Source organism: Dermacentor albipictus, chromosome 1, assembly GCF_038994185.2.
Source record: "Dermacentor albipictus isolate Rhodes 1998 colony chromosome 1, USDA_Dalb.pri_finalv2, whole genome shotgun sequence".
Lineage (NCBI taxonomy): Eukaryota > Metazoa > Arthropoda > Arachnida > Ixodida > Ixodidae > Dermacentor > Dermacentor albipictus.
In genome coordinates, this window is record NC_091821.1 from 496646475 (window position 1) to 496669970 (window position 23496).

The following is a 23496-nucleotide window of genomic DNA, read 5'->3' on the forward strand; positions in this document are numbered from 1 at the left end:
GACATAAGCTAGATGATAAGTAAGCAAATATGAAGCAGCAGCTTACCCTTTAAATATGTTTACACCATTTGGAGTGCATATTTGCCCCACAGCAACAAACGTCATCTGTCCTGCCTGCATTCCCCCCCTTTTTTTTAACGTTGCGAGCCCGGTACTTCCAAGTCACGAACGGCATGCGCATTATCATCACGACAAAGCATTCTCGACAGGAAAGTAACGAGCGCAGCGTTTTCAAAAAAAGGAAATGCGGGCAAGACAGATGACGATTATTGTTGTGTGGCAAATATACACACCAAAGGGTTTAAACTTTCCTTACAGTATAGTTAAAGAATGCTTTCACATCAGCAGACAATTCTCAGAATTTTTGTAGCATTTGTTTTCCTTACGCGTTATAATCTTACCTTGTGTTCAATGAAATGTGCATTAGGTGGTTCTAGAAAGACGTCCACAAGCCTCGTTGTGCGGGTGCTCGCGCAGATGTCTCCCCTGAATTCCAGAATTGCGTTAAATTAAACAACGCCTGCAGCTGGCAGTAAATTCGCGACTGCCCTTGCGCACGGCTGCGCTGTAAAATTTGACTTGAGAGGCTGCAGTTTCCTGAAGCTTTTAGTTTGATTACATACATTTCTCGTCAACCGTCGCAGCGAGTTGCGGATACCGGCGATAAAGAAGGCGAAGTGGTATGCCAGAAAATGAAAAAGGAGGAAAAAATCAAAAATGAAAGAGTAAAGTGTAAATACTCTATTCCAATGTTACTCCTTCTGGCAGTTCGTCATTGAATGAGTGATGTTCCACCCAACGAGATTGGCCGGTCGTGAGCAGTGGGGGATAACGAAGGAATAGAATCGAGCGAAAGGAATCCTTACATTCCCTTATGAAAATGGTTATGTCCTTTATGTTTACTGTATGTTTCCCGCAGTTCACATGAGGAAATATCCTTTATGTTTCCTCCATGTTGAAATTTGGCCACTGCTTTTATGTTTCCTTCGTGTGTCCTCCCTGTATGTATCCCTTATGTTACCGTACTTTATGTTTCCTCCATGTTGAAATTTGGCCACTGCTTTTATGTTTCCTTCGTGTGTCCTCCCTTTATGTATCCCTTATGTTACCGTACTTTATGTTTCCTCCATGTTGAAATTTGGCCACTGCTTTTATGTTTCCTTCGTGTGTCCTACCTTTATGCATCCTTTATGTGGCCGCAGTGACTAAATCCTGTATTTTACGTAGACATGCATAGATGAAGAGTTCCGTGTACACATTTTATATTTATAAATTTTTCCTGAGTTAAAACGTTTTGCATTGGTTTTCATTGTAAGGTTACTGTTCCCTACATGATGCAGCGCATGGATTGAAACTCTGCTATGGCACAGAAATTCATGACAATTTGTTCTAAAATTGCAAACTAATTAGCCTTCATAGATTATTTCAGTATAACACTTGGAGAACCACTGTACGTTCCTCACTGCAGTGCTGCTGTTCTAGTTATGTCTTTGTGACTAATATAATATGTAATGTTTGGATGGAAAGATCAGGTTGGATCAGTGCTTGCACTTTTAAAAGAAAGTTTTGACTATACTTTGCAAAAGTTTGTCTGAAACTACGAACAGTTTATTGGACTATCTGAATGTTACTTCAGTTTGCCACGTCTGCTCACAGCAGACCTCTGGAATGTGTTGCTTGGGTGAGAGCTCACAAGGCACCTGAAAAACAAAACAAAAGCCAATCTTTTTCACTTATTCAAAAATATTCATTTAAGCAAGAACAGCCTGGCCTGTATGCACACAGCGAAGAAACGTGGAGAAGTCAAAAACAGATCATAAAAACATCAGGGCAACACAGAAGCTTTTAACTAATTGTTTGAAAGAGACTGAGCTGCCAGTCCACTCAGGTATTAAATTGCTCACAAATTTTTTTAAACATTTCTGCAGCAGCTGCTAAGTAGTACATGACCTATAGGAGTAGGCAACTGGCCAAGAAATCTTTGTGTGCCTGCTTGTACAGATGTCTCGTAGTTATATCTCAAGTGGTTACACTGTTATATGGTAAAATTCAGGCGGGAATAAAACCAGCCGCAAACATCAGACTACATGGGAAATTATCACCAAAACTTAAAGATCTAGTAAATCAAATGAACAATCGATTACGAAGGGTCTAAAACCTAGACCGCGATTTTGTAGCGATCCCTTTTCCGATGCTGCTCCTTTGCTCATTGATCTGACCGACATTCCGCTATCGTTATTAACTATAACAGCCAGCCGTGAAAGGTGGGTTATAAGAGTGGCAAACATCGAGCGCAAAGCATCGCAAGAAAATCGCATCCCTTATTAGGCAGTGCTACAAACCACTGTCTTTAACAATCGCAGGAACTCACATCCCGTTCTTCGGATGAAAATATTAATGAAAACGAGCGTCTGATTGAGATGCCTCGATTAAAAAGAAATTTCGCTGTTGTAATGTCGGTCTACATTTGCCCTACAATATAGAAGACAAATACACGAGCACGTCGAAGAACACAAACAATGCAGACAAGTTCTCGCGAAGCTGCACTTCAATCTGAACACTATCAATAAAGTAATCTTCACACAAGCTAATACCTGTTCAAGTGTCAAACATCGCAGTCGCGTGCCAACTCGCGATGCCCGTGACACATCAACATGCATTACAAACGTAACTTGCGGAAATTCATATCTACGGAAGAATTTCTTGCCGGGAAACTACCGAGAAAACAGTAACTTTCAGCGTTTACGTAAATATTTGCCCATTAAGTCCCAACAATCGGCGGTGGTAGCACATCACTCCATAAAGCAAGTAGGTAGTTCTGAACTTAGTGTCACACATTACTTCCCCCCTCTTCTTTGGCTTCTGGATTGGATTGGCGCGGCTCGCTACGTGCTTGCGCGCGCTTTTTCGAGCGCAGATTGGTGTGCGCCTGGTTTCTGCACTAGGCTGTTATGCGATCGCTTTTTCGAGCGCAGATTGATGTGAGCCTGGTTTCTGCACTGGGCTTTCAAAAGGCGAAGTGAGCGTCGCTTACTGCGGAAGTGCAGCGCCGCGGGCCTACCGTGTATGGAAGCGCGCAGCAATGCCGGGAAACATTCATACAAAAGCAAAGGGTCAGAAAAGTGCGCTTTATTTTCCATTACTATGTCACACTGGGTAGCGCCGTGCGATCGCTTCTAATAAACGCAGAAACGAGTCCTTGCAGCGCATGTGCCCATTAATCGATGCCCACCATAGCCATATCAGGTGCGACTCGAGAAGCTGTAGAGTCACCCTGTAGCCGGCGGAGTCGAGGTAGCGCTTCACCTTCTGCCAGTAGCTTTCGATTTTCTGGGTGTGAGCGCCCGTGATTGGGTCTACAAAGTTCATGCTGTGGTTAACAGCCTCCCATTGCAAATTCAGTCTTGCTCCGTTAGCCACCACCAAGTTCGGGATGCAGTTGTATGGGGCCCATTCATCACTGTGGATGGTGGTTCCCGGTTCAACGTTGGCTGCAATAATGGGGCCTAGCGTCGCCGCGTCTCGTCGGTCGACCTTGAATAGTCGGAGCTCCCCGGTGGTCACGCAGATCATGCCGAATACCCATGGTCCACGATCTGCAATGCCGCCGTAATTTTGGCGGCTCGGCGGAACGTTGTCGCCCGTCATCAGGCGGCCTCGATTGTATTTTCGCTTGCCGCGAAGGAGGCATTCATCAATTTGCACAATCCTCAAGGGGCCACCGAGTGGGGGTCGCGCCAGCAGCTCGTCCCGCACGACCTCACGAGCGTAGTTCCTCCAGTCGGCGATGACATGGTCCGACAGATTAAGCAAGTCGCCGGTCATCTCCTTCATGAGCCACGTGCCTATGTTTTTGCTCACGCAGTACGTGACCCAAATCACTTGCCGCCTGCAGTAAGCGACGCTCACTTCGCCTTTTGAAAGCCCAGTGCAAAAAGCAGGCGATCGTGCAAAAGCCTAGTGCAGAAACCAGGCTCACATCAATGTACGCTCGAAAAAGCGATCGCATAACAGCCTAGTGCAGAAACCAGGCGCACACCAATCTGCGCTCGGAAAAGCGCGCGCAAGCACGTAGCGAGCCGCGCCAATCCAATCCAGAAGCCGAAGAAGAGGGGGGAAGTAATGTGTGACACTAAGCTCAGAACTACCAGCAAGTAAGCGGTAAGAAATGATACATTTCACGGAAACTCCCCTCGTGAAACGCTTTGCTAAATGTGCACAGCAACATGGTCAACGTACGCTCAGAAAGTGTTCTGTTGTCGTTCCACAAAGCTTACTACATGAACCAAAAGCTGCGAGAATGCGCGCAAGCGTCAGATCTGCTTACCTTCAATGTGGTCAGCAAACGGCTTCTTCGTCTCGCAGGCACCACGCGACGACACTCTTTCCAGCGCGAACACTGTTGAATCGCCGATGAACACCAGCGCACGAAAGCACAACTGTCAACAAATTCTTTCACGCACCATAATTCGAAGCCACAGTATCAGGTATTCCACGAGCGAACGCGGACAGGCGAGAACAAAGGCCGCTCGCACGGGTGCTGTAGTACACAAGACACTGGCGTATCACACGAAACATAAGGCGAACTAATGGCGTTACACGAGTCCAGAGGTTTCCTGATGGTTAATGCACACGGTACGGATCACAGTTTGTTTAGGCACTTCGAAAATATGATTAAATTACTGTGTAACGAACACTCTCACCGCTCACAGCAAAACAACGTGACCCAGCTCACCGTCAACCGTTACACTGCGGCAGCGCCGCACTGCGGTTAAAACGTGAATTTAGCCTCCGAGATCTACATTTTTCTTTAGGGCGTGCATTTTGGAAAAGCACGGCCTTCGAGATTTAAAAACGTCGTTGCTGGAAGGAAGGCTGGTATTTAAACACAAATTATTGATTTTAAAGTGTCTTGGTGCGCTGCCTTGTTTTTTTAAAGTATATGCAGAGATTTTAGACGAACTATGCGCGAACGCTTGTCCTGTGGTTTGTCGGCGGACACGAGCCAATCAGCGCGCATCATGTGCTGTTCCGTCGCTTGGGATGGCGCACGGTGTGCGGGCAGCCGCGAGAGCTGTGACGCCTACCGATCAGAAATTCGGAATTGCCACACATATACACGCTTCTTATGGTGCCCAGTGGCGTGTTTTTGAGAATGTCAGGCTTTATCTTGCATAGGTGGCACCATATTTGCTCGTAGCGTAAGGAATGAAGGCGACAAAATGTGGCGATAGCTGGCTTGCAGCGGCAGCGGAATTTCGGCCAAAGTGAAACAGGCGTACTGCTTGCATGCTCGCGTAATCAAATACGGCCATACTCCGCACACAACTTTCATACTTAGCCAACTCACAATTATAAATTGTTCAGTTGTACGCCCAAGCAAGCATTTACGGGATCCGCGCTGCCCTGCTTCTACGCGTGCTAATATCGACACAGCAGTTACTCGTACTTGTGGTCAGCGCGAAAGCGACACGGACAAAAGGAAGAAACACAACAAGACGGCGCTGTTTCTTCGGAGTGTTCCTTGTTTCCGCGTTGCTTTTGCGCTGTTGCTAAAGGTACGATGAATCGTAACCAACTCGCCCACTATATGCTCTATGTTACCTACGTGTGTACTGAAGTGCACACCTAGGTAACATCCTGCCGTAAACACAAAGGACACATCCTACAAGAATTATAATAAGGGTTGTTTTCTTGGACCAAATGAAAGCATAAGTCAAGATTTAGTACTTACAATGACTCTGCTGAGTGTATCAATGCCTGTCACACAGTACAGATAGATCTGCCTATATTATATGTAAAGACAGTTGTTATGTGCACTCTATGTTACCTACATGTGCACTCAAGTGTACACTCAGGTAACACATAGTGCACATCCAGTTAACATCCTGCCGTAAACATAAAGGACACATCCTAGAGGCATAATAAAGGTAACTTCTTCGAGGTATACGTTAGGATGAGTAAACACGTAGTACACACAAAGTTCACATCCTGGAGGTCACACAAAGGACAAGGAAACATAAAGGTCACATAGGACACAAGAAGGAAACATAAAGGAAACATAAAGGCAATGGCCATTTTCATAGGGGTTATACCATCCCAAGTCTCGACTCTGATGAAGTCAAACTGACGACGCTTGGATTTCTTCAGTGCACACTATTGGCTAGACCGTCGAGGACCGCTCCTTCCAACCAACGCCGCGCAAAAAGCTCTCGCAGGCTCGCCGCCGTCATAACGCTCGTTGTTCATGTCCGGTGGGCTGATGCGTCGTATATAATTTGCGGCAAGCCTGGGTGTTAGTCTCGGTGCCTTCGTTCAGCACGTTTTTCTGAGGCATTTATTTATTTATTTTCCGGTTGCTCTTTTCGTTTTCTGGTCTTTAGCAATGACGCTCCGAGTTTAGTTCTGCAGGTCGTACGTGCCTCACGGAACTCGAACCTTGCGCCGAGGAGCAAACAAACCTTTACGTCGAGTCTCGAGCTGCAGCTAAAAGTGTTCTTTCAGAAACGTGCAGGCGCTGACTAATACGAAAAAGTGTAATTTTGCTGGTTCTAGTCCTCAGAGCAAATACTGAAAATTACGTGTTCTGTTTCAGGAGAGGTGTGTGAAAGATGCTGACTTGTTTAGTCAGGATCTTGCGGTACCGCGAAATTTCCAACGAGGCTGTTTAAATATATTAGATTAGTTGCCAGGCAAATGTTCATTTTATTGGCAGTTTTTCTTGAGTAGGAACATGTTTAGTGATGTGTGCTGGCAATGAGCCCAACACACAGAACTAATGCCATGGTAGATTTTTTGGTGAAATTAATGTTAAGCTATAACAAGAGTGCCACCGAAGTGGCACTTACCTTAGGGCATCGTTGGAGAGAGAAAAAACAAAGAAATGTTGGATGAGCCCCCAAAAAAGAAAGAAACGTGGTCACTTGATGCCACCAATGCGCATAATGCGTCTCTTGAGGCAATGTTATCATGGCAAAACACTGCACACATATCTTGGACCGCTTTGTTTTCTGGGCGCAGCAGCGAGAAGAACGATCACGCTCGCTCACTCACCGCAATGTCAAAACAGTTGTAGTGCTTATGGTATAAGGTGGCTAAAATTCTTTATTCCGATACTAACGAAGGAAAAGTAAAAAAAAAGAGGCAAAACAGCACAAGAAATAGTCCGCGAGGACAAATACATATTGGTTAAATGCTTTTCTACACAGGAGATTGAAGCTTCAAAAATGTAATGATTGTAGAAAAATATGTATAACACAGCTTGAAATAGATTTGGTAGCTTCTTACTACAGGAATAAGAAAAAAGAGATGACGACCGCTACATTGTGTCACGCCACAAGAGGCACGCCAGCAAAAATTACAGGTAATGCGTCCCAGTGGCGCTTTTTCGGATGAACTTATTTGTGTGCCTGGTTTTCCATATGAGCGAGCAAGCTTTTTCCGAGAAGATGGCACGCTCCTCATGCGTGCATCCTCATCGTAACGTTAATGCGTAATGCTGAAGGTACAGTGTGGAACACAATAACGACAATTTTAAAGAAACCGCCGAACTAATTCTTATATCTGCTGAAGACATATAAAGTTACGTGAGTCTCACGAGTAATCCTTTTTTAGACCTAGACCCAGGCACACAGCCTGCAGTTCTTAATTGCCCTCTTTAGCCGTTCATCCAAAGCATTTTACAACTAGTTCCACACTGAGCATTGTGATTAAGCTCAACGTTTTCGGCGCAATCGCATCACGAAAAGCTTTGCTATCGACATTACGTGCAAAAAGAAAGCTTCGTGCGATGCAACTGCTGCGATAAGGTTAGTTTATTAAGAGCTTTAATTTTCAATCTGGAGCGAGTGAATAAACTTCATTGCGGAGACCAAGCTGGTAGCGTGCGAAGGTGGGCGGCCACCGTGTTCCACTCTGGAACTAGCGCCAAAATGCAATCAGTAGTGCACGCTGCCTGCCTGGGCCATGCCTGAAAAGGTTTCATCGAGGATACGCAGGCACACACCTTCTATGTTTCTGGAGCTACATATTAAAAGAATAATTTTCGAGCATTCCCAACGTATACGGTCGATAGAAACCATTATACGGCACCTAATTTATACTATAAGTGCGCACCATAGTCAAGACTGCGTGTATTGTCGTGTACTGCGCCGACCAACAAGAAAGTTGGCGCGTCGAAATTACATTATGACGATTAGTTTCCCTCTTGTGCTTCAGGCGTCAGGAGGTCCTCGCATATGTACGAGTGGTGATGAATAGAAATAGTTTTGCTCTCGCCTTTACTCCTTTTATGAGCGAAATTGTCAAAGACGCCACTTGCCTTAGACGCCTGTCTATGGGAAACCTGCGAAAAAACAATTCCTAATCGCGGCGCCCAAATTTTGTAACGGCAAAATTGCTGTGCTCTTTTACAAATACGGCTACAAGTTATTGCAGTGTGTTTATGGCGCCATCGATTACTTTGGTGCCGCAGCTTTCCAGAATCGCACTATGTTCATAACATCAGCCTTATTCAACTTTTGTCGTTTTACCTAAAATCCGCTTTTCTGTCTTTTAACGACCTGAACTACTCTCAAAACGCTAGTGTGTGCTCTGGGTCATGTCTGGCCACTGTCCTAAGTGACATCTACCTTGCTCATCATGACCGGCTGCTATTGAGTATGGAAGTTAATCGAAGCGTTGTCAAAGTATGCCGTCTTCTAGATGATTTTTTCATCCTTGTAGATTGCAGCAACGCCGCTTTCCAGCACACATCGGACGAAATAAGCATTTGCTCTCATCAGCTTGTGTTAACTCATGCGATGCCAACTGGCAACAGCTTACAATTCTTAGAGCTCAATTTACTTATTTCACGTGACCATGTGTCTAGGATGCGCGAACCAAGAAGTGGAAAACCCGTTTTTTCATAGGGCTCAGCCCATTCTCAGCTGTTTAAGCGAAGGAGGACTAATATTTGTCTCAGCAATGCCTTGAGGAAATCCTGTCTTCGTGCCATGCAGCGCAGTTTGGCAGCTCAAGTTGATCGGCTTTTGTGCGCCAGGTACCCGGCTACACTGCTGTCAGCTAAAGCTGTAAAGCTATTCAAGGAGATAAAGAAGGACAGTAACTCAGAGGCCCAACAAAGAAATAACGAACGAAAAAGACCGGTAGTCATACTATTTTTGCATACCGTCTTCCACAAATAAAAAAAAAAGATTGGGCGAAAGGTTAGCGTGGAACTAGTGTTTTCCGCCCCGAATAAGCTACGCAGGCTCTGTAAGGCAGTAAATACACTCCATCCGCGCGCCACTAACTGTTGCACCATGCCCAAGAAGCGTTTTCGGTGTTGCGTTGTTGGAGTAGCTTATTCAATTCCACTGTCATGTGGGACGAGACATATATAGGACAAACTGGTCACTGCCTTCATAAAATGCTAAAAGAGCATGATTATAACGTGCAGCGCGCTATTCAGGGACACTTGGGAATTCGCTATCGCGACTGTACATGTAAGCCAAATTTTCATTAGTGTGAAGTGCTGAAAAACACCAATCACAACTTAGGCCGGGTAATATTGAAGCCAAACTCATAGCAAGGCCTGGCAGCGCGTTTGTTGGCGCGCCATCTTCGTGCCTATCTTCACAGCAAGTTAGACTTCTTAGCCAGTTGAACCGGGCATGACAGATGTGCGCGTTCTGTGATTTACGATGGGGAGGTCTTTTCTCAGTGTGGCGTTTTGTGACGTGTCATGACGACATAGCTTGAAGCTTTCTTGTGGCTGTATATTTCGTGCAGTCTGCCAGTAAAACCAGTTGGAAGTAAGCGCTCTTTTACTTCATCTGGACGGCTCGGCTTGTTCCTTCCTTTACGCGTTGCGGTGTACCAGTTTTAGAGCACATTCTGGGGTTTCACGTGCGTTAACGACTATGTCGTTATGAACCATGCCGTAGTGGGAAACCCGCGAATAATTTTGAATGCCTGGGGTTCTTAGTATGCACCTAATGCATGGTACACGGGCGCATCTGCATTTCGCTCGCATCGAAATGGAGCCGATGCGGCTAGGAATCGAGCCTGCGACCTCGTGCTGAGCAGCGCAATGCAATAGCTGCTAGGTCTCCGCGGTGGGTCACCACAGCGATTGTTGCGAACCTTTCCATAGATTCGTGGGCTTTATCAAAAGACATGTCAGAAGAAGCCGCAGTTTTGCCCGGAAAGCAAGGCACGGGTAGCGATGGCAAAGTATTGGAGGACTCCACGAAGCAAGGTTTGTAAATTCATCAGGCGCATAAATTACAGCCGCCCTTCAGTTGATAATTAAATTACCAAGCATGCTACCAGGTGCGCGCGGGCAAACAGGAACAGATTTCCCTCAATGACTGCGTACACTCGCTGCCACCACTTTAGCGCGATTAAGAGCAGTCGCAGCGGCGAGCGAATTTCCCTTCCTGCTGCCTCTCGATACAACTTGGCGCGCGAGAACACCGCAGATACGAAGCCACCCGCCAACCGGGCTAACCTAGCCTCAGCACGCACCGTATACTATATAAAAATAGGGAACGCGGGGCCGAGTTCAGCCACGCCATGAGCAGCCACGGAGGCACTAGAAGATGGGACGTGCGTTAACCTGAGCGCAGTAATGAAACAATTTCTTTTTTGTAAGCCGAACGCTGCAGACACCCCGCCCTTTGTGCGAAGTTAATTCAATCTTTCAGTAGAAACCATACCATAAGCACTTACACTGCTAATTACACAAATGCCGTAGCTTCGTCCAAGCATACTGAACGAAGCTATGCAACCATGCACCACCAGGAGAGCACACAAGACAGCGAGATTCTTGCGGCGCAACGATATAGATCTTGCTGATGCGGGGCCTTAGACGACGCTAATAGTCTTGCCCAATTCACGTCGTGAAAGCACACTAACAATATGATTTCAACTTCGGGATGCCAGGTCGTCGTCGCCGTTGCAGACTTTTTCAGGCCACCGTGTTTACTAGACTACTGCACAGCAAGCACGCAACGCCGTAAAGACCCAACCGGACGTGCGAGTTGGAACGCGTTAGCAAGCGCCCCGGTTTACGTGTCCGCGCGACGTTGCTCTCGTCTAGCTTGAGATACGACGGAAAAAGAGACGCGACACGTGCTGATGACGAACTGTAAAGATGATCAAAATAAAAGTAACATATTGCGCCTGGAGTACGATGAAGTAAAAAGCGCACCTGCAATCCCGGATTTTATAGCTGCAGCGTCATAGCCCGGAATCACAATCAATGGACGAGGCATATATTGCCGAGGCGAAGGGCATGTGTGACGAAATAGAAAAATGTGTGAGTGTAGCGTCCCTGACGTTGACAGAAAAGGAACTTTGGTTTTTGGATGTGTGATGAGTGCCGTGCGCCTGCGAAGTTTCACGTCAGTAAAGGTATATAAGCGACGAGAGGATTTTCGAACAGAGAAGAAAGTTGCGTTTTTTGTGCCTCATCGTTACATATTGTGCGCGTCTTCCAAGTGCATTTACATCATCGTCATGTCAAACCAACTCCCCCAACTTCTTGTAGCGAACGCCTACATTATTGTTATGCACAAAAATGCGAAAGAAAGATTAGGAGATAACGGTAATCTTCAGCAATCATATTTTTAAGCATCGAGCGAAACGTCGTCTCTTAATGAAGCTTTTATAGCACTGCATTGGATCTTTTTCGATTATAAGTTTCTTAAGCAGTAACAAAAAACTACCGACTTAGCCTTCTAACGAGTGCACAATAATCTCACATGCTTGTATAGCGATTCGTGCAAATGAAGCAACACATGTTTCACCACGACGTAGCGAGTATCATTTCACAAAGACATCGCTCCCACTGAGTCGGAACTATTTTCTCAATGCCGCATATGCCAGCGGCATATTCTTGATGACGCCTAAATGAACGGCGTAAGCCCGAGGGTAGCTGTACAGATTGTGGGCTGGCGCCGTCGCGTGATAGCAGTGTTCCAAAAAGAAGCAAGGATCTGCGGTTATGGTTTTGCAATGGGCTGATAGTGCCTACACGTCTACGCCTCCGCCGAATATTTTTGCTTATCCTCTAATGACCTCGTTTGCAGGCACCCTGACGACAAAGATTTGGTGTGAAGAACAATGACAAAACCATGTGCTTCATTTATATGTAGTGCAGGGCGAGAGTAATGAATATTTTTCTTTGTCTGGCTTCGAAATATGAGAAATGACATTCACGCTGATGACGATGCACAAGAAACGCTATGCGGGACATTAATTTATTTGTTTAAGTTTGCCAATGCTGATCTCCGAGTGAAAAACGACCGGTAAAAAGAGCGTGCAAAGAAGATTTATCTGCTTTGTCCGCGTCATTGGGCAGAACCCGCTTTGAAAGCATGAACAGTTACATCCACCGACTGACTTTCCGTTCTGTACAGGTAGGCATTTAGATTAGGCGCCACATTTTATACTTTAAAAGAATTACGATGGGGATAACAAAAAGCTACAAACAGTCCTGGTTTTCCAGAAAAGATATGGCAACTAAAGTTTACAGCATATGTTTAAAGAAACAATAATGGCTATGACCTCGAGATATCTGCGAATTAGGAGCTATATTTTTTGGTGACATGCTCGCTTTCACAGTTTTATACCATTACGCAAAAGCCACACAACATAATTTACACACCATTCTCAAAACAGCGAAATTCAGGTGCGTTCGACGAAACAAATGTTCGAACCTTTTTTCCGCTTTCGTCCTTTTAAAGAGGGGATCCACGCTGTTAATACTTTTGGTTTCTTTGAGAAGTATTCGAACACCACGTTTTGATAATCTGACGCACGTATATGCATACGATTGTTCATGTAAACAATAATTGGAACTATCCGCCCAACGTTCCAGGTATCACCTTCGAAGGTGGCCATCCGTCCTGCAAAATCTCCTGGCGGGACAGTTCTGCTGCGCCAGCTGCAGAAGGAGGAATCATGGGAGAGCAGGAGGAATTACGTGGAACCGTCTCATCCGTGTCCGGCCCTCTTAGATATCGAGTGAGTGGTGGGCGTGGTAATTAGAGAGGAGGATGCACCGCAGCGATTTTTATACGGAACAGTAGTATAGTAGTCCCAGTAGTGACAGAAGTAGAATAAGTTTTATAATTATCGCATACATGAGCGAAATCAAATTGTTGCTGACTACACTGCCACTGTTCCCGCCGTGGCGGCGTAGTGACTATCGCGCTGCGGTGCCAAGCGCAAGGCCGCAGCTTTGATCTCTGGTTGCGGCGGCGGTCGTTCGATCGAGGCGAAATGCAAATCGCTCGAGTGTTTTGATTTAGATGCACGTTAAAGAAATTAAGGTGGTCAAAATTATTCCGGAGTTCAACACTGCGAGGTGCCTCGTAATGAGATTGTGTTTGTGGCAAGTAAAATATCCGCAGCTTTTTTTCCTTTAGTTATCTCATGAGCAAAGTCAGCCAGACTCTACAGAACAACCGATTTGAACTACTGCCCCGATGACCGGTCTTATCAGGGTATCTAACCGAATCTGAAACAAAAACCGAAAACCGGAACGACACGTTGTTTTTGCTCGAACAGGAACTGACTCGGAACGTCAGGATTTTTTCAATCTGCAGCGAAGCCAAAAGAAGAAAAAGATTTTTGCAGATCCCACGCAGCATGGTCATCTACGTTAGGCGAAGCATCTTGCAGGTACGTGGCTATCTAGTATTGTTCGCAGTTCAGCAGAACGACACCAGGTGGACCAGCGTCTTTCTGTGAGTTGAGTAGATGTGTGTGGCGGTTGCGAGCGTATGCGTATGTGACATCAGCACTAGGACAACCACGTTATAGACAATCCTTTGACCGCCCTGGCATGATTTCTACGCACGCTGTTTGAGAGTGGCCAATCACATGGCGATTGCGGTTTCTGTACTTGCAGCAGACGAGTGCAAGCGAGATAAACGCGTATTGCGATGTCATCAGCGACTACATGGCAAACAATCGTACGCAGAGGTGGATATTTCATTTGCTGCATAATAAAATGACAACATCGTTTGTAATTTGGCTAAAAAATTTTAAATCTTAATTAACCTGGGTGATAATGAAGTTTGTAGAACGTTTCTCAGTTTCTGCGTAGCGTAACCTGTTACGAGGAAAGTTCTAGGCAGAGAGGGCCGGTCCCAGAGATGTGCAGTCTGCCACGGCACCCCTAATTTCAATCTGTCACAAAAAAAAGAGAGAAGGTGGACCCGCCGTTGTGGCGTAGTGGCTTTTTTGTTGCGCCAGGGTGCGGAAACTCCCTTTGGTTTCCTTGGGGCAGTCGGTCCAATGCCGATATGCGGCGGCCGCGCCGCTTCCACCACTGACGGTTGTTGTACATTCAACTGACAATATTTCACAAACCAAACGATGCCTCCAGAACATCACTGATGAGGCCTGAGGGGGACGGCGCACCTCCGGGAGGAGGAGGCTTGCCGCAAGCCCTGCTTTCGCATGCAAGTAGACTGTGTTCGTGCTCTCTTGCAGGTCCGCTGGCCTCGAGGCGACAAAGGTCAAATCGCGGAGCAGAACCTGCTGAAGTGTGTCGGGTTTACAACGCGCTTTTTCTCTGCAGCTTTTACCTTGGAAGCTTTTATTCATCTTTTAGAGCACTTGAACAGTGCTCGTACACGCCAATTCCAAGCAATTAAAATGAAAAATATTTATATAACAAACCGTCGTTAACTACCAATATTCGCAGGTGATATATTACATTTGGCCATGTCGTGAAAGTTGTCACATTGAAATTCCTAACTTGTGGTTAATTTTAGGGCTACAGTTCAACTAGTCGTCCGATATAGTGGGGGGAAGTATAAAGGAAAGTTCGTGGCCCCATCAATCGTTAATTTTGTTCGTGTGTTGTGAAGTGGATCAACTAAAAGCTAGCCGATTTCTCAGTCAGCCAAAGCTCAACTCAAGTAGCAGCTGAACGTTCATCTTTCTATTCGCACATTCCGTACTAAAAAAGACTGACCTCCACGAAGTGCGAAAGTGTGAATCTGCAGAAGGAAATTCTCATTCACAACTGAAATTTTTACATAATGAGCGAACATAGATTCCAGAAGATCCAAACCAATGCGAAAATTACACATAACAGATTGGTCACACGGAACTTGATTATCAGGCATGTTATGAAGGCGACACATTTTGTGGCGTACAGAAAGATGGTAGAGTACAATACATATATTTCATTGACAGTATGAGAAGTCAGGACCCACAGAATTTTAAACTGGCTACATGCATCTGCATAAACAGGAAGCAACCTGTACGTGCTATCATTATTTGAACATGTCGAATGAGGGAGCATATTTCTGCAGCGCTTGCAAGGGCATTTAATCTGCCTGTAATCATACTTCGCGTCCCATTCATACAAACAGAAAAGCACGACGAGTATTAGGACAATATTTTTATACAACAGCAACTCAACGATGCAACTATTCATAAAAAAAATTTAAAAGCACTCTTCATCCCAACAAGTATTAGTAGTTCCACATAATTAGAATTGCGCACCCTATACTTGTATTACTGGAATTATTAAATACATTTTGCTGACAAAACAAATTACACTGCGCCTCGCTTATAACACAGGTGCTCAAAAACTAGCACACACCGACGTTGAGCTTAAAGCAAGATAACTGAGCGTATAGCACCGTTCACGCTCAAAAATGTATAAAAAATAGAAAGCTTCAACCTTTTTCAGTACGATATCTTAGTAATGATGCATCAAAGCGCAATAAGAAATTGCATGCGTGCATTCTTGTGCCGTCATTACTCTTGAAAATTAATAAAACATCGTGGCTGCGACTGTTTTTTTCTTTACTTGAGCCTTGGCTGTATTGTTGACAAAGAGCGCACAACATGTATACCCGAATAAACACGCACTGCAGCCCTTTAGTATAAGTATTTCACCGATAGCAGATGAGCCGGCGTCATGACGGATGGTTTGAATGACATAGGAGTGACACTGCTCCTATGTCAGTCTACTGAGGCGTGCAAAGAACTGTTTTACTCATGCTAAATTAATAGCTACTAGAAAAAGAAAGCGAAATACTTCTGATAACCTGCTGTCCTTAGCAAACCTGAAAGGCTGCGCACAACTGGCATTCTCGGCGTTAGAACACCATTGAGCCACGCAACACATGTGAACGCAAATGAACCCTCCAGAAACAAAGACTTTTGTACGCTCTTATGCTTAGGTGTTACTCTGTAAAATGTAACATATTCTTCCCTAAATAATTTTTCAATAAAATTTCGATATCGCTTATCTCTTAAAACTGATTTCGAAACCTCACATCGCCTTGTCTTTCGACCACATTTGTACTTTGTAACCACTGCTCTGCCAAGTGTATAGGATGCAGGGCAGGTCAAGCCTCAAGAAGGCTTTTTACCTGTCATCCTCAACATTGCATTTCCCTTCTAATGTTGGAATAAATATTTTGATTTCATTTGACTTGATTTGATGACTCGATTTAGCAATCTTCATCTAACGATTGGTTGACCTGGTTTCCTGCATCTCCTGTTCGCTGCACGCCTGATAAAGCTTCACTGTCTTAGCTTTCCCATCTTCATACTTGGGATGACAACTGAAGCAGATGACCAAACGCGATCCGACTTGTGATATCTCCGAGCGAGTGGCAAGGGTGCGCGGAGATGAGCTCGAGGGACGCACGAAGACAACCACGTCCCGTGCTTCACCCTATTAACAATTCGCAAAATGAGAAATAGAAAAAACTAAGGTAGGATATCGGGCAAGCGCTTGGAGCGCGCACGTACTTTGAAACCGAAACTAGCACTCGCCTTCCGGGCGATGGTTGCGCTGATAAGCCCGAGGTCAGGGCATCAAACCACGGTCGCGGCGGCCGCACTTTCGTGGGGGTTAAATGCAACGACACCGGTGTACTGTGCATTCGGTGGACGTCCAAGGACTCCAGGCAGTCAAGATTAATCCTTAGTATCCCACTACGCCTTGCCTCATAATCGCGTCATGGTTCTAGCATGTACGATTCCAACCCAATCATCCAACCCTCGCCTCAGGTTGGATGATTCTTAACTTCAATTAAGGCAAAGTGGTACGGGATGCGCGCACCAAGTTTGTCAAAAAAACTGGCGGGCTTCGGAACGAGAGAAGCGTGCGTGCCATTGTGGCCTAACAGTTAAGCACCCGGCTGATGTGCTCGAAGCGGGATGCTCGATTCCCACATCGGTCACACAATATATTTCGCACGGCGAAGTGAGACCGGAACCTTCATACCGCAATGTGCCGAGAGAGAAGCAAAGACAGCTTCGCAAGAACGTTAAGGTAGGCTTAGGTTCAGGCTGGCCACCTTTTCTGGAGCTTCTCCTCCATCAATTGCCTGCACTTGCGGGTCAAACATGCTGGCGCACTTCTAAATACGCACCATCTTCACGTGATTCTACAGGTAGCAGCACCATTAGTACGGCTTTTAGCGTACCGCGTTAGGTGCCAGGCTAGGTGTCGTGTTAGCGCGAGCAAATTTTCATGATATCTGACGCGCCGACTCGCCAGACCTTGATGCGCGCAATATACCTCAGAGAGTGCAGCACACATGTACGCGTTTCTTGTTATAATATTGAAGGGCCGGCACTGATCACCTCATATGCACCAAATAACAACAGGCTCCTCACATTAAAAATGTAGAAGGTCTTTCAGCGGAGAAATCAATGAATTCACCCATCAAATTAAGGCTCTCGTTGAATATTTGCTTAACACAGGCCTACATTAAAAGCTGCGAAAAGCTTCTAGCGTAAACCTATGTGTAATCGCATCCTACATACTATACTCGCCATTATTCCACAGTGTCTTATTTTCTCATTTTCTTCTTTTTCTCTAAGCAGGGTAGCCCACTGGATGACTCTCTGCATTTCCTAAATACATTCTCCTCTCTCTCTGCCCCTCAATAAAGCTTCGCTTCATATAGCTTCGAGCTCTTCTACAAAATAAATTTGTGCTGTTTACCTGTAAATGTTGTAAAATTGTGCAAATAACTTGAACCGGTTTGAAACGTTATTTTCTTTCCTCCGGAGTGGAACCTGAGCTGAACCATTTTCACTGAACCGAAACGAAAACCGGGGCGAAAAATGTTTGGTATGATACTCAGGGTCTTAGGGTTTTGCAACAAGCGTTATCAAGTAGAGCTGCGACGAGTGCGGTATGAAACTTGCTTTCAACTATGAACAAGAGTCTACTAAACGCTGTATTTTTCCTTTAGTTTTTTAGTTGCATTGTCTCTCTTTTTGACGAATAACCTTTACCTTTATCCAGACCATTCCAAGTCGCGTTTTAAATCTCCTAAAATGTTCCTTACGCAATACTCACAGAATAAAGAATTCCGTACTATATGGACACTGCCTCCATGCTAAAATACACTGTGTACGCAAATTTCTATGTTATTAAACATTTGTGCTCACTTATATTGAAAAACTGTCAGTAACAGATAAACATAATCTGTCGCGGTCAGATAAAGGAAAAGAAATAAGCACTTTGGTCGTGTTTTCTAATTTTAATAAGAAGCAAACGCAGACATTGATGAAAGACAGTTCTCGAAAGCTGAGAACACGGTGCAATGTGTGCGACACCTTTCAGATGAATGTATACTACCTCAAACAAGATTAAAAATATGCCTAAATATAAAAGGAAATATAGAGCTGGCGGTGTCCACTTCCCCCTCCCTCACCATAATACTCTTCTCACCTGAAGCGGTGCCTTCTTGCCTTGTGCTCCTTACAAACGTATTTCTTGTTTTCGCGGCGCAGTCATCGTAGCCTTTGAAGCTTGGCGACTGGCGAAAGTGCCGGAGCGACAAAGGAGCGTTGACGGGACGGGCGCGAGAAGACGCGCTCACAATCGCCCGTTGCCCGTTTTGCTACAAGAGTGGATGGGGGCGCATGCTGCCGAGAACTACTTTCGCTCGGGAGCAACGCACCACCACCATTAGGATGGCGTCATACGGGCTGTCACGCGGGTCTATGACGTGGTATTCGGGTCATGATACAAGGTGTCTAGAAAGCCGCGAGAGATTTTCTATGCCAGATTGGGGGCTGCCGCCTGCATGCGGCTGAGTAATATACCGCTTGCACGCAATAAAACTTCTTGTATCCCTATTAGCGCTGCTGCATCTCATATATAACATCCTTATCCTTAAAGCTGTAAAATATTTATGCGGAAGATCAAGCTCAAACTACAGCTGCGACGATAGAAAACATAGGCGGAAAGCTTTCATTACACCGGAGGGGGTGGGGCCTAGGGACCGACCAGCTTTCCAGACATGTGTGTCAGTTGCACTTGAAGAAACTTTGTGTGACCTTGAAAAAATATTCATTGAAGTGATGGCCTTACATGTGTAATTACGAGACTTCACATTCGGAGACAGTTCAATTTCCCAGCCTGAGTGCTCACGCACCAGCAAGAATCTGGCATCTCTCGATGGTGTAGTCTTCCATCGCGTAATTGTCTTCTACTTTGCTATAAGTAATACTACACCGCCTTTCCGGCGAAACTGCAGCTTCTATTCTTTATTTCATTTTTTTTACTGTGACTCCGAGTATAAGCGCTGCTGCGCATGACTGCTATTGATTCCCATTTCGAGTGAGTATGACTTGACCTCGTTTCGATTACTGAGTGAATTATATATGTATTTATGACCTCTGTATGCAAGTGGCGATGCTTCCATCCCGAATACATGTTGTAATTTATAAGAACATTTTTTTCTTCATGAGCCATTAGCATTGTCTAGTGAAAAAAGAAGAAATATCATTCATAAGGATCCCACACACTGCTGATGCAAGACTCTGCCGAAAGGGTCAATTAAGTGTGCAAGTTTTTTTTTTTATTGTCAAAAAAAGCATTCAAAGCAATTTGAAGCCAGGCGAAGATACAACAACATGCTAGGCATAGGATATCCATACCATTAAAAATGATTGTTTCTTGGTTACCTCCTTCTCTTCAGCAAATATAATAAACTTTGCCGTGTGTATATAGACTATCCGCTAAGGGGCTAAGCAGTGCTGACGCACTTCGCATGAGCTCCTGCTTTTTACGGGAATTTTCTAGATACCTGCTTTTATTCATCAAAACTGTGGCACCGACGGAATCGGCATGGAAGTGGAAGCGGAGGATATCATGTTTATGAGCGGTACGTGGAATTACCCTCATTTATTGCCTTTTGAAGATTTCAGGCCACGCTAACGGAGCTAACCCTAAAAGAGTAAGCGGCCAGCCGAACGCGCGTGACCCGTGACCCGCGGAGCGTATCCCGTGAGTCACCGCTCGCTCTCTTCAAGAGCGACTCGGTGCTGCCGCTGAGTAATAATGACTAACACATCCGACGTAGCAAGAAGTGCACGAGAACTGAACCAAGAAAACAACAGCATTGAAATGCATGTGGAGACGATACAAGAGCAGCAATAACTAGTAGCGGAGTGAACGTATGACGAGAGCAGCAGAAAGGCGATAAACATCCAGAAACAATGGCACACATTGGAGATAAGACTCAGCTGCATATAAAACCCGCAGCCGAGGAAGCAGACCCACTACGAACACAGCAATCCGGAGCAACAATACCTATTGCGGGCAACATGGCACATTATAGACAATCGAGATTTCCGCGTTTGCCAGAGGACGACACGAAGATCATCTACAGACGCAAGGCGGAATTACAACTGTCCAAATGGACATCGGCGGTAGTGACACATGCCATCAGCAGTGGTAGCAAGTTGTCCCAAAAATACTTTATGACAACACTCGGATTCAAGTGCAACATGTCGAGAATATAATCATCGCAAGTACACCAAAGACAGCGTACGGCATGCTCCTCAAGATCACCAGCATCCAGCTAGGAGGGTCCATTTACGAAGTTATAGCACATGTAAAGACACCAGAGGGCATCAGCAAAGGCGTGATCTACAGCATCCAGCCAGGCACGAGCGAACAATAACTACTACAAAGGCTACGAGTATCCGCAAGATACACGGTTCTCGCAGCACGCGCGCTGGGAAGATTGTCGACAGCACTCATCTACTTCGACGGGCCGCACGTCTCATACATCATATATAAATGCTGTGACTACCGCCGCAAACCATACAGGAAATACGTGCAATACTGCTAAACTTGCGGAGAGCGAGGACACCGGCAAGATATCTGCCCGAAACCCCTTAATTTCTGCTACATATGCAGAATGGAAAATCAACCGGAAGACCATGACTGCCAACCCAAATGTAAAATCTGTCAGCAACCCCATGAGACAGCAGGAAAGGAGTGCCGACATACACTGAAACCAAATACACCACTGTTCAAGATGAGACTGCAACGGGAAAACAAGATCCAGAAGCAGCCACGCAGATAGAACTCTAATTCAGACTCAGACTTCACGGCACTATTTGTATCGAGCAGTACCTCACTACACAGTCCACGCTGATCAGTGACTCCAAATCAACAGCCGGTCAAGCAAACGAAGGACCCCGGTGTCATAATATATGGTACGCGGGAGTGGAAACATAAACATACGAAGACTGTGCGCCATGCGGGGGCGAAGAGGACAGTGAATCTTGGCAAATACCCGCAAGATGCTCATCATCATCATCGACGCCGACTTGGGAGCGTCGGCAGTGGCGCCTCAAAAAGCGCGGCGCGAGAGTGGGGCCCGTGGCCCGTGGCCTGTGGCGTGAGCAGTGCGTGAGGTTCGGCGGTCGACGGAAAACAGCTTCCTCGCTGGGCGTCTGGCCCATAGGAGCTATCGCCGACCGCGCCAATACGCCACACCTGAAGCAACACTGTCGCCCGCTGTGAGGCTACCTCACCCAGCTCTTCCGCTGGGCACTGGTCCAGGAGGGCTGGCGGTCCGGAACCGGAGCGCTCGAGCATTCGGGTGAGCGGCCACAGGGCTACCCCGCCAGCTGTGGACGCGACCCGGTGACTGCGGCCGGCAACCTGAGCCCCGCGAGGCGGTCCGACCCGGCTGTCCAGCCCGGCTGTCCGACCCAGCCGACCGTCCCGGCCATCCTACACGGCTGTCCTACCCGCCGGCCGACACTGTTGTCCGACCCCGCTGGTCACGGCTGTCCGACCCGCCGGCGGACACTGTTGTCCAACCCCTCTGGCCGGCATCGGTTCAACGAGGTCTCAGACACGGCGACACACGCTTCCGCCGGAACTGTAGGCCAATCATAATCCACCGATCCATAGATATAGTGCATGTCGCCTATGAGGCATTTTGGGACATTGTCACGTGTGTGTGCCGTTATCTGTGTCGTGTACGTCAATACAAGTCTGATGTGTGTTTTTGCTTTCGCGTGCTGCTTCTCCCTTTTTCTGGAGTGATCCGGCCCCAATAACATCACACCCGGTGGAGAGCACGGTCTGGATCCCGCACACGCAACCCACAAAAGCCAGTCACGTATGCAGATATTGCGGGAGGAAACACACGAGCACAAGAACCCACGGAAAGCGAATGATATCTGTGAGCACAACGCTAAAATCAGCAAGCCCTCCTTGACAAGCTCATGCAAAGGCACAAAGAACATAACACCGCCAATCAAGCCTCCAAACCTCAAGGAATGCCAAACATTCCACCCGAATGTTTACGGAGGAACGAATAAAGGAACTTGTAACAATGAAGGTGCGGAAGCAGATACAGGACGTCATGGCCACTTTTTCAAAAGAGATAACACAACAGCCCCAGCAACACATCACCGCTCATCTTGCCCCAATTCATGCTACCCTTCAAGATCTCATCAACTTCATGTCCTATGTCAAGCAGAACCATATAACGAAAGGCACAGTAGAAAAGCTGCTCGCCAAAAGCTGCTCGTCACGTGAAGACCTCCGCAATGCAGCCAGACCGGAATCAATGGCCCGGTGCGAAAACAACGATATCGAACAAGATGGCGAGTAGTACCAAGAAGAGATTCCCAGAACTCCCAATGAAGCTGTGGTAATGGCACTGTCGCTTTATCCGAACCAAAAAAATATACCTCCAGGAACTGACCAAACAGGAAGAACCAGATATCATTGCTGTCCACAAAACTTATCACACCTATCTGCGCATACAGGGATACAATACACACACCGGATCTCAGAGTACAGCCATCCTGACGAAGAAAAATCTCACCACGCAAGATCACCCAATCGAGGGAACAACCGTGGAACACACCCTAGTGGAAGTGCAACCTAAGAAGAATTGCCAAATAGTATGCGTTCTATGCTCGTATTGTCGACAAAAGAGTGTACCGCAGGCCCCTTTTCTTTCTTTCCGCGAATGTTATGGGTTCCTCGATGCGAAGGAAGCCTTTGTGCGGAAATGACCGCGACGGGGCCTCGGATATGTGCTCCCGCCCACCCGGCCGACGCCGCCGCACCTGACAGTCACTACGTGCATGTATGGCGCCCTCTTCTCACACTACGCTGTATTAGGCGCAAGAAAATTGATTAGTTATGGACAAATTGGTCTTGTATGCTGAGCGTTTTCGCGACCTTTTTCG

At 46.2% G+C, this 23496-nt stretch overlaps 1 protein-coding gene and 1 long non-coding RNA gene across 9 annotated transcripts in view; both read right to left on the minus strand.

Moving 5' to 3' along the window:
• LOC135908811 (uncharacterized) overlaps positions 1-23496 on the minus strand; it is a 683451-nt gene that overhangs the window by 298128 nt on the left and 361827 nt on the right. The gene's annotated exons all lie outside the window — the stretch shown is intronic.
• LOC135908823 (uncharacterized) lies at positions 1587-5810 on the minus strand. The gene is made up of 2 exons (XR_010566449.2): positions 4328-5810; positions 1587-1700 (listed from the first exon to the last, which is right to left on the minus strand). It is a non-coding gene; the product is annotated as an uncharacterized lncRNA (long non-coding RNA).